The 12,079-nt window shown below is 39.1% G+C and overlaps 1 protein-coding gene across 2 annotated transcripts in view; it reads left to right on the top strand.

Moving 5' to 3' along the window:
* Positions 1-1,619: 1,619 nt before the first annotated feature.
* LOC130563644 (membrane-spanning 4-domains subfamily A member 4A-like) overlaps positions 1,620-12,079 on the top strand; it is a 51,820-nt gene continuing 41,360 nt past the window's right edge. For both annotated transcript variants that reach the window (XM_057349332.1, XM_057349331.1), the window contains exon 1: positions 1,620-1,735. The gene's annotated coding sequence lies outside the window, so the exon portion shown is untranslated. The remainder of the gene's footprint in view (positions 1,736-12,079) is intronic.

Below are 12,079 nucleotides of genomic sequence, written 5' to 3'. Positions count from 1 at the left end.
TCACAGACCATGTTGCCAGCACCACCTGGTCCTGTAGATTCATCCTCTACAATAGTAGGAGAATTATACCTTTCCTGTCTGAGCACGCTATGCAAGTTCTTGTCCAGGCTCTTGTCCTGTCCAGACTAGACTATTGCAATGCTCTACTGGCTGGTCTTCCAGCTTGTACAACTAGACCTCTTCAGATGATCCAGAATGCAGCGGCAAGAGTGGTCTTCAACGAGTCGAAGAAAGCGCATGTCACTCCTCTCTTCGTTAGGTTGCACTGGCTCCCTATAGTCGCTCACATCCAATTCAAATCTCTGCTCTTGGCCTACAAAACCACCACTGGTTCGGCACCCCCATATCTTCACTCTCTAATTCAGACTTATGTATCCACCCGATCCCTCTGCGCTCTGCAATCGAACAACGTCTTGTGGTGCCGTCCCACAAAGGGAAAAAAATCACTCTCACACACTTTGTCCGGATGTGTTCCACGACTCTGGAATGATCTCCCTCTTGCCACAAGATCAGCGGATTCCGTAGCTGTCTTTAAGAATTGGCTAAAAACACATATTTTCTATCAACATCTGACCCATTAGTACAGTCTTCTACTTCTTTTCTACTTTCCTACCCCCCCCAAAAAAATAAAAAAAATTCTTAGCTTCGTATACTGTGATAGACTGGCTGAGACCAGTTTTTACTGGTATACTAGCAAATTACTTTAACGATATGTTAAAGTATTCTGATTAAACTTATGTTTTAATTAGTTTAATTATTAATTTTATTATTATTATTAAATTAATTTAAATTGAAGTTAGATCATACCTTTTTTAATCAATTACTGTTTGGTATGGCTCGGCCACCAAATCAGACCTACGAAGACTACAACGGACAGTTCGTAGTGCTGAGAAAATTATTGGTGCTCCTCTGCCCACACTTCAGGACCTGTACGATTCCAGAGTGAAAAACAGGGCAAGAAAAATCATCATTGACTCCACACACCCAGCACACAAACTCTTTGATCTGCTGCCCTCTGGCCGGCGCTTTAGAGCACCAAACACCAGGACTTCCAGACACAGAAGCAGCTTCTTCCCCCAGGCAATCTCCCTCCTAAACAGATAACTGCTCCTTAAGAGCAATATTCCACTTCCACTACTCCTATAGTGTGCACTACTGTGCCTTATTATATCTACATCTTATGTATACATGTATATAACACTACCTCTACTTACTAAATTATCCATTTGCACAAGTGTACATACAATCTGTTAATATGTTTATTCTACTATATACTACCCTGTACAATGTCTCTTATATGTTATTATCCCCCATTTTCTGTAAAATAGTCTTTATTTTATATATGCACAATTTAGAATCTTTTAGACTGTAAATCGTATTATATTGTATTGTCATTGTGTTGAATGTCTGTACTAGAAGCTTCCAACACCAAAGAAAATTCCTTGTGTGTGCAAGCACACTTGGCAATAAAGCTCTTCTGATTCTGATTCTGATTCTGATTCTGATTCTTTCAACTCCACCAAACAGACTCAGCTATGAGCCGTTATGAGCCAATCACAGGCGTTTAGTGTCAGGATGGACCAATCAAAGTCGGTATTGTCATTTCAAGGAGAGTCAGGTCAAGGTGCAGGTGGTTCACATGTAAATCGAAACCAAAAGTCTGAGTTCGTTGTGTGAGAAGACGCCTTTTCTGAACGCTGTGAATCAAAGCTTACAAGTTCCGTCTTATTTATCGGTAAGTTAGCAATTTAGGCACTTATAATGAAAAGCTAGCATTTATCATAAAATGTGTTTATAATATACGTTTAGGCGAAGTTGAAATCTTATGACTCACATTGAAGTCAACTCTAACCCAAATGCGCTGTCCACCTAAGTTTTCCAGTGTATTCCGATGTCATATTTTTAGCTGTACAAAATAACTCGTTTTGTTGCTTGAAATCGTGAACTTGTGTTTCTAACCACCTTATTTTAATGGTATTGTCTTAATTATAAACATACTGGTTTGTAGCGTGAACAGTTTTACCATTTAGGCTACTGAATTTCGTTATTCCCTATCGAGCAATAAATCGAAAGTCTTGGACATTTACAGGAAACAGTTAAACGATACTTCCGTGTTCTTAAGAAAAATTAATACACTCACTCTGTCTTACTATTACTGCCTTGTGAATTTATAATGGCTATAATTAGGATGTCACAATGCCTCACTGCTGTGTCACATCCATAACGTTTTAAGGTTTAAGTTTATGTCATATAATAATTACAAATACAAATATCTTGAAACGTAATATACAAAGCCAAATATGTACCAGGTGCTGGTCATATAATTAGAATATCATCAAAAAGTTGATTTATTTCACTAATTCCATTCAAAAAGTGAAACTTTTATATTATATTCATTCATTACACACAGACTGATATATTTCAAATGTTTATTTCTTTTAATTTTGATGATTATAACTGACAACTAATGAAAACCCCAAATTCAGTATCTCAGAAAAGGAGAATATTGTGAAAAGGTTCAATATTGAAGACACCTGGTGCCACACTCTAATCAGCTAATGAACTCAAACCACCTGCAAAGGCCTTTAAATGGTCTCTCAGTCTAGTTCTGTAGGCTACACAATCATGGGGAAGACTGCTGAATTGACAGTTGTCCAAAAGACGACCATTGACACCTTGCACAAGGAGGGCAAGACACAAAAGGTCATTGCAAAAGAGGCTGGCTGTTCACAGAGCTCTGTGTCCAAGCACATTAATAGAGAGGCGAAGGGAAGGAAAAGATGTGGTAGAAAAAAGTGTACAAGCAATAGGGATAACCGCACCCTGGAGAGGATTGTGAAACAAAACCCATTCAAAAATGTGGGGGAGATTCACAAAGAGTGGACTGCAGCTGGAGTCGGTGCTTCAAGAACCACTACGCACAGTCGTATGCAAGACATGGGTTTCAGCTGTCGCAGTCCTTGTGTCAAGCCACTCTTCAACAACAGACAGCGTCAGAAGCGTCTCGCCTGGGCTAAAGACAAAAAGGACTGGACTGCTGCTGAGTGGTCCAAAGTTATGTTCTCTGATGAAAGTAAATGTTGCATTTCCTTTGGAAATCAGGGTCCCAGAGTCTGGAGGAAGAGAGCACAGGCACAGAATCCACGTTGCTTGAGGTCCAGTGTAAAGTTTCCACAGTCAGTGACGGTTTGGGGTGCCGTGTCATCTGCTGGTGTTGGTCCACTGTGTTTTCTGAGGTCCAAGGTCAACGCAGCCGTATACCAGGAAGTTTTAGAGCACTTCATGCCTCCTGCCGCTGACCAACTTTATGGAGATGCAGATTTCATTTTCCAACAGGACTTGGCACCTGCACACAGTGCCAAGGCTACCAGTACCTGGTTTAAGGACCATGGTATCCCTGTTCTTAATTGGCCAGCAAACTCGCCTGACCTTAACTTGTGAAGAGGAAGATGCGATATGCCAGACCCAACGATGCAGAAGAGCTGAAGGCCACTGTCAGAGCAACCTGGGCTCTCATAACGCCTGAGCAGTGCCACAGACTGATCGACTCCATGCCACGCCGCATTGCTGCAGTAATTCTGGCAAAAGGAGCCCCGACTAAGTATTGAGTGCTGTACATGCTCATACTTTTCATGTTCATACTTTTCAGTTGGCCAAGATTTCTAAAAATCCTTTCTTTGTATTGGTCTTAAGTAATATTCTAATTTTCTGAGATACTGAATTTGGGATTTTCATTAGTTGTCAGTTATAATCATCAAATTAAAAGAAATAAACATTTGAAATATATCAGTCTGTGTGTAATGAATGAATATAATATACAAGTTTCACTTTTTGAATGGAATTAGTGAAATAAATCAACTTTTTGATGATATTCTAATTATATGACTAGCACCTGTATGTTGATGATTTTAAACAACAATTCATCTCACTTATTTGCTCTGAACAGCCATAATAATTTGTTATGGGCGTGACCATTTTAAGCACGTAATATTGAATCATGTATCACAGCAGATTACATGTTGTGATCTGTTTTAAATATCATAATATTTGTACAAATTATTTTGTCCTTTAACATTTTATAAATTACTAACACTATTAATTAATAACAAATTATGAGAACATCGATATCATAGGGATACACAGATCACCACACTGTTATTGTGCTTGCAGCATTCGAATAGCGTTCATCTGATTGTTTACGTCCTACCTTAAAAGGCAAGCCTCTCTAGTTGATGCATTTTCCCTCGCTTTCTTGCCCGTGTCCTGAGAGACCATCTCGCGTCTCAGACTCATTTGCCTGTGGGAAGACCTGCTCAGTCACTGAACGCGATATTCGCGCTCTAAACGCGCCACATGCACATCTTTAAAAGTACACAGAAAGCTAGACGGAGTAAAATCTTTCCGTGACGGGTGGAGCTGTCACCAGACCTGTCACTCCTGCCTCGCTACCTGCCAACGTTTTACGTGCCTGCCTCGCGACCTGCCACTGTTTTACGTGCCTGCCTCGCAACCTGCCACTGTAATATTGTGCAGTTTTGCGACTGTTGTGGAAAAATATCAGTCTTGTAGTTCAAAAAATCTCTCAGACAAAGAAGGTCCGGGTGTCAAGGGGTTAACTTTATTTGCTCGAGTCAAACAAAGTGAGATGTTCCAAGTCATCTAAAAACCAAGTGTTTTCAGTCTACAGTTATAGTAAAATGTCTGAAAGGTGGTCCTTTCTAAAACCAATCAGGTAGATTCCCGTTATCTCTTATTTTTATTAACCAATTGTTATTTTCTGCCACCAATATATCCCAGGCAACAAGGTGCGTATTTATTCGTGGTAGGCTGGCTATTACCTAATTTTTAAATTATATTTTTATATATCCTCGCCCACCACAATTATGTCATGGTCATCATGACCTGTTTCCCCTTCTTCACCTCCTTCTCTGTGGCCTTGCTCAATGTAGATTATAGTCATAGTAACGGGGCAGAACATGCCCAGATTTGGTCATACTGTAGGGTTGGGGCCGGAAAAAGTCCCCAGATTTCATAAACACTGCCAGACATCAAAAACACAGCTGTGCAGGGTGCTTTTCAGAATCTCATACAAATGTGTTTAAAACGAAGAGCAATACATAGTGAATAATGAATAATGATCAAAAACATAAACACAGATCAAAAACATAAAGACATATCATGAAATTCCTCCATACGACCCGTTTTCCCGCAATGGTATGAACCGCGCGTCCCATCAGCTACGTAGCGTCGCGTCTGCCTCAACTTAGCGTCACGCCTGCCACAAGATCTCTCGCTGTTAGCCTGACACTCAGACAGATGCAGACGAGACAAACAAAACAGCGCAACCATGCTTTTATTCTCTTGTTTGTTTACTTTATTCCGCCAGTTTTACTCGTAATGGAGCGTGCGTCCGTCAGCTACTTAGCGTCGCGTCTGCCTCAACTTAGCGTCACACCTGCCACAAGATCTGTCGCTGTTAAGCTGTCTGACACTCGGACAGATGCGGAGGAGAGCAAACAAAACAGCACAACCATGCTTTTATTTACTTGTTTGTTTACTTTATTCCGCCAGTTTTACTCCAACTGGAGCGCGCGTCCCGTCACCCGTTCACCATAGTTGCCAAATCCGCTTATAATATGCAACCTTGGGCTTCTTTTTCTGTCAAGTCGCGTTAAAAAATCACTTGTCGCGGGTTGCGGGTTTTGGGGCTTATTTAAAAAAATATGGTAGCTTGCTTCTGAATCTGACAAGCAACTTCGTTTCTTTACATCTATGGTCGCTGTTTTGTTCAACCCATTAACATTGTCTGCTCACAGCTAGGCTTTTTGTACTACATGTGGCAGTGCATAATATCACAGCACCGCGAGAGCTATTTGAAATCATACAGAGCCGTCTACTGTCGAATCACTCTCGCGGTACTATGATGTCACGCGCCGATTGGTCTGCGCGGCGCCGCAGGAGGTCACACAACAGATCTAAGCACATAAAACATAGAGAAGCCGAGAATTCTACAGTGGTCTCTTCACGTAATCATCGGCGCTCTTCGGATAATCGGAGGTAAATATCATACTAAAAAGATAAAATACTCACTTAAAGATAAAAAGCATTTTATAACCGGGCTACATCATTAAAAATGTTAAAAGTGTAGATTTACGCGTTTGGCTACACATCCTTATTCATGCCTAAGCACGTGTGAATAACGTAATTTGTCCTCAAACACACCGCCTCCTTTCCTCTACCAACTAAACTAAATGTATTACATCTGTCACGATTAGAATGAAATGTGAAAATGAACGAAAAGTGTTCAGATCTGATCATGGTGCAGCAAAGATGGGGAGGGAGGGATGACCCTATTTATTAGGCTATAAGGTAAACATCAAATTTTTTTATTGTATTAAATTAATGTATTGATCATTGCAGAGTATAATTAAAAAAGTATACATCCAATGCATATAGTTCAGTTTTACTTTATTATAAATGTGTGGCTGTTACAGCTACATTAAGTGGTCATTATATCTTCTTCTTTTCCATCTTTCCAGGCCTATACTGTTCACATGTGATTAGAGATTATACTGGATTTTCTCTTGCTTTGTTTTTGTAAAATAATTTACGTTTGTGTTTTTCAAACAGGGTAGTGTCAGTTTAAAATGACACAGGCTCGTTCATTAATAATACATAATTCATAATAATTTACATTGATGATCATAAATAATGTAATAATGTTGGGCTTGTTCTGGGCTTGTTTTTGGAGCTGCAGTTGCTTATTTGTCTTGCAAGAGTTGGCAACACTGCCGTTCACCCACATTGCACGGCTCGGGCCTGCCACAAGATCTCTGTTACATCTGCCTGGCATATAGGCTACTTAAACTGATATACAGAATAGGAAAGCACATGACAAAGATTCCTCACGCATTGATTTGTTTTATTCTATTTTATTTATTTAGCAAATGATTGTTATGGTAGCCTATATTATACTCACTACTTGTTATAGACATTAGGATACACGATTCAAATCTTCATGTAAGGAATGTCATGCTCTCACCTGTGCATGTTTAAGTGTCAAAATAAAAACAGGCAAATTCAAATTGTTGCTGTGTCATCTCTTTGTTATATTATTTTATTTNTCATACAGAGCCGTCTACTGTCGAATCACTCTCGCGGTACTATGATGTCACGCGCCGATTGGTCTGCGCGGCGCCGCAGGAGGTCACACAACAGATCTAAGCACATAAAACATAGAGAAGCCGAGAATTCTACAGTGGTCTCTTCACGTAATCATCGGCGCTCTTTGGATAATCAGAGGTAAATATCATACTAAAAAGATAAAATACTCACTTAAAGATAAAAAGCATTTTATAACCGGGCTACATCATTAAAAATGTTAAAAGTGTAGATTTACGCGTTTGGCTACACATCCTTATTCATGCCTAAGCACGTGTGAATAACGTAATTTGTCCTCAAACACACCGCCTCCTTTCCTCTACCAACTAAACTAAATGTATTACATCTGTCACGATTAGAATGAAATGTGAAAATGAACGAAAAGTGTTCAGATCTGATCATGGTGCAGCAAAGATGGGGAGGGAGGGATGACCCTATTTATTAGGCTATAAGGTAAACATCAAATTTTTTTATTGTATTAAATTAATGTATTGATCATTGCAGAGTATAATTAAAAAAGTATACATCCAATGCATATAGTTCAGTTTTACTTTATTATAAATGTGTGGCTGTTACAGCTACATTAAGTGGTCATTATATCTTCTTCTTTTCCATCTTTCCAGGCCTATACTGTTCACATGTGATTAGAGATTATACTGGATTTTCTCTTGCTTTGTTTTTGTAAAATAATTTACGTTTGTGTTTTTCAAACAGGGTAGTGTCAGTTTAAAATGACACAGGCTCGTTCATTAATAATACATAATTCATAATAATTTACATTGATGATCATAAATAATGTAATAATGTTGGGCTTGTTCTGGGCTTGTTTTTGGAGCTGCAGTTGCTTATTTGTCTTGCAAGAGTTGGCAACACTGCCGTTCACCCACATTGCACGGCTCGGGCCTGCCACAAGATCTCTGTTACATCTGCCTGGCATATAGGCTACTTAAACTGATATACAGAATAGGAAAGCACATGACAAAGATTCCTCACGCATTGATTTGTTTTATTCTATTTTATTTATTTAGCAAATGATTGTTATGGTAGCCTATATTATACTCACTACTTGTTATAGACATTAGGATACACGATTCAAATCTTCATGTAAGGAATGTCATGCTCTCACCTGTGCATGTTTAAGTGTCAAAATAAAAACAGGCAAATTCAAATTGTTGCTGTGTCATCTCTTTGTTATATTATTTTATTTATTATTATTATTTGGTCATTACGATGCTTCAATTTCTTTTTACAAATTGACACATTTTCAAAAATAATGTATGATAATATTTTTTATTGTGTATTCTAATTTATATAATTGAAACTGCAGTTAAGTTGTTTTATTAAAACAATAATAATACAAGTACAGCCAACTTATACAGTTAAGTACAATAAAAACATGATAACATATTAAAAACAGAGATTTGAAGAACAGTGTTTTTGCAAATGAACTCTTCATGTATTATTCATATGTGTGCACTTTTGCAATAATAATATATAATAACAATAATAAACATAATAGCTAATGTTGTTTCAGTGTTGTTGAATTAAAAACACTTCAGGATTTTTAAAGACTAAATCCTATCAACTCACCTAACTAATACTGTGCTTAAAGAAAATTGTACAAAAACTCTGCATGTGTCTGAGTGTCAGACAGCTTAACAGCGAGAGATCTTGTGGCAGGCGTGACGCTAAATTGAGGCAGACACGACGCTAAGTAGCTGACGCGACGCGTGCTCCATTACGAGTAAAACTGGCAGAATAAAGTAAAGAAACAAGTAAATAAAAGCATGGTTGCGCTGTTTTATTTGCTCTTGTCCGCATCTGTCTGAGTGTCAGGCAGCTTAACAGCGAGAGATCTTGTGGCAGGCGTGACACTAAGTTGAGGCAGACGCGACGCTAAGTAGCTGACGCGACGCGTGCTCCATTACGAGTAAAACTGGCGGAATAAAGTAAATAAACAAGTAAATAAAAGCATGGTTGTGCTGTTTTGTTTGCTCTCGTCCGCATCTGTCTGAGTGTCAGACAGCTTAACAGCGAGAGATCTTGTGGCAGGCGTGACGCTAAATTGAGGCAGACGCGACGCTAAGTAGCTGACGGACGCACGCTCCATTACGAGTAAAACTGGCGGAATAAAGTAAACAAATGGCTGATGGGACGCACGGTTCATACCATTGCGGGAAAAACGGTTCGCAAAACTGCACAATATTACAGTGGCAGATCGCGAGGCAGGCACGTAAAACAGTGGCAGGTCGCGAGGCAGGCACGTAAAACGTTGGCAGGTAGCGAGGCAGGAGTGACAGGTCCGGTGACAGCTCCACCCGTCACGGAAAGATTTTACTCCTACTGCAGAAAGCGAGCATATTCGCGCTCTAAACGCGCCGCATGAGCATCTTTAAAAGTACACAGAAAGCGAGCATATTCGCGCTCTAAACGCGCCGCATGCGCATCTTTAAAAGTACACAGAAAGCGAGCATATTCACGCTCTAAACGCGCTGCATGCGCATCTTTAAAAGTACACAGAAAGCGAGCATATTCGCACTCTAAACGCGCCGCATGCGCATCTTTAAAAAGGCGAGCATATTTGCGCGCCTCTATAGCAGATCCTTGAAAGTACAATGAACGCGAGATTATCCGCGCAAACGCCGCCACTCCGTCACGATCTCCTTGAACGCAGACGCTGGTTACACATTAATAATACGTGAAACCATATAATTTGCAGTGTGGCTGTTTTGTATGAAGCTGATGAATTTTGCAGCCAAATCTACTGATATCTCGGAGGACAATATCCGATATCCATTTGAAGTGTCTGATTGTGGTTGTACTGTAAAGCATTTGTTCATGATTTTCCATAGTCGGGTACGTGCTGGTTTCAGAGCTGTCACGGGAGTAACATTGTTTTTTCCTTATGAATGCAAACACATTTATTAAAACAAAATCAATATTTCATGTTATATAAAGAGCCATCCCTTCTCCATTTATTGCGTGTTATTGCTTTTGGTTTGTGCATTTTAATTCACAGAATTTCAACAAAGCTTCCTGTCTCCCAAAAACGTGTTTTTTTTGTCACGTCCATAACGCATTATTTTTTCCTTTTTTTAAACAGAAAACTCGTGCATATACTGATTTTTTTCTGATGTCTGCACTATTGTTAGGGCTGTAGAAAAATATAAACAGATGGTTCAATATATTGGTAACAAATTAATTTTCTGGGAATTTAAACTTCAAGTTTTGACTGCAATTGTCATATCCATAACGCTGGAATTACCCCATTCTTTTTTTTCATGAAATATTGCAGCGTTTATTGTAAATTGCTTATCAATGTGGGTCATTTTCTTTTTATGTATGTACATAAAAATTTACATTTAAATGTATGTACCCTCATAATCTTCAGTTAAATTCTGAAAATGTACTTCCGCCCTGAAATGACTATCCATCTCAAATGACATAAATTAGACGGCTTAGCCGGAGCATCCGTTGACTCCTCCCCTTCAACTGTCACGCCCGTTTCACGCCACATGCGTAAGCAGCGCGTAGGGAAAATAGACTCGGCACCGAAATGATCTCTGCACTGCTGCTTACGCTTGCGGTATGAATGCTCTCATCTGTTAACATGTGCGCCGAAATAAATACACGCTGCTTATGCATGCGGTGTGAAACGGGTGTCAGTCTACTGCCAGTTTCATTTCAAAATCAATGCAACAGCTGTTTTTACACATCCAATCAATTGGCAGTGAAAAATGCAAGCCACGCCCACTAATTTTCTCCTTTGAAATTCCTTTTCACTCGGAAATGTGTCAGAATACGGAAGTAAAAACGATCGCAACTTTTGGTTCACGGGGACTTTAACTAGCCTCCAATATTTTGAATTTAGACTCCGATACCAAGCTCAACCGCTAGATGTCAATGTACCATATGGTTTCTTTAAATCATTCTTTAAATGACACATTTCCCTAACACACGCGGTTTCTGCCAATCTCATATTAATCTTGAGTACCTATAGAGTAGAATTGCTAGGGCTGTCAGGATTATTAAATAATCGTCTCATCGCGATTGTTTGACCTCGTCGCGATGGTTTCAGATCATCGCAATTATTGCACATCTCTATAGAAGACACTAGGGGGAGCTGTAGTGCATCTGCATATTGCATATTTTAGTGTATATATTGTAACTAAAGCATGGTAATACTTGTAAAATGTACCACCACAACACAATCACTTTTAAAAAAACTAAAGCATATACCATAAAAATAACCTGCAGTTCAATTCAATATTATTTTAGTGTGAAAACCAGTCTACCAAAATCTCATAAACACACAAGTAAACTTTTATTGTAGTCTTGCAAGTGAGAAAAAAACAGACTAGACGCTTTTCTATGACTGATAGCATTTTAATGGAGGCATCAATTTACTTCATTTACAAGTATTTGGCGGTTGTATTATTGACAGGTAAAAGCCTAAACCTTAAGAGTACATTCCTCGAGATCATAAAAAATACATTTCATGAAGTGTTTAATTTTGCCGTGTTTGAATGTAAGCAATCTGCCAAGTTGTAAATCCGAAGGTGAACGAATAACAAAGTTATTAGCTTATAAAAAAGGTAATCGACTCTGAATCACGCGAACAAGCCATGACCTGTCCGAATCTTTAACCACAATGTACCTACGTCACTAGAAAAATCCCCGCCTACTGACTGCGAAAACTTAACTCTCTCCTCCCCAAACACTGTACTAGCTCGTTCGTGACGTGTGCATCATGTCTAAGAGAAGCTGTGTTCTATGTAGTGAAACTAAGTCAGTCTTATTTTCACTACCAAAGGAAGAACTTCTGAGGAAAAAATGGTTACTATTTATTTTTCAAACGACACCAAAGGAGTATAAACCGAACGTTTTACTTTGCGCGCGTCATTTTACCGAAGATTGC

This window comes from Triplophysa rosa, linkage group LG13 (assembly GCF_024868665.1).
Source record: "Triplophysa rosa linkage group LG13, Trosa_1v2, whole genome shotgun sequence".
Taxonomy (NCBI): Eukaryota; Metazoa; Chordata; class Actinopteri; order Cypriniformes; family Nemacheilidae; genus Triplophysa; species Triplophysa rosa.
This window is presented reverse-complemented; position numbering and strand designations above follow the sequence as displayed.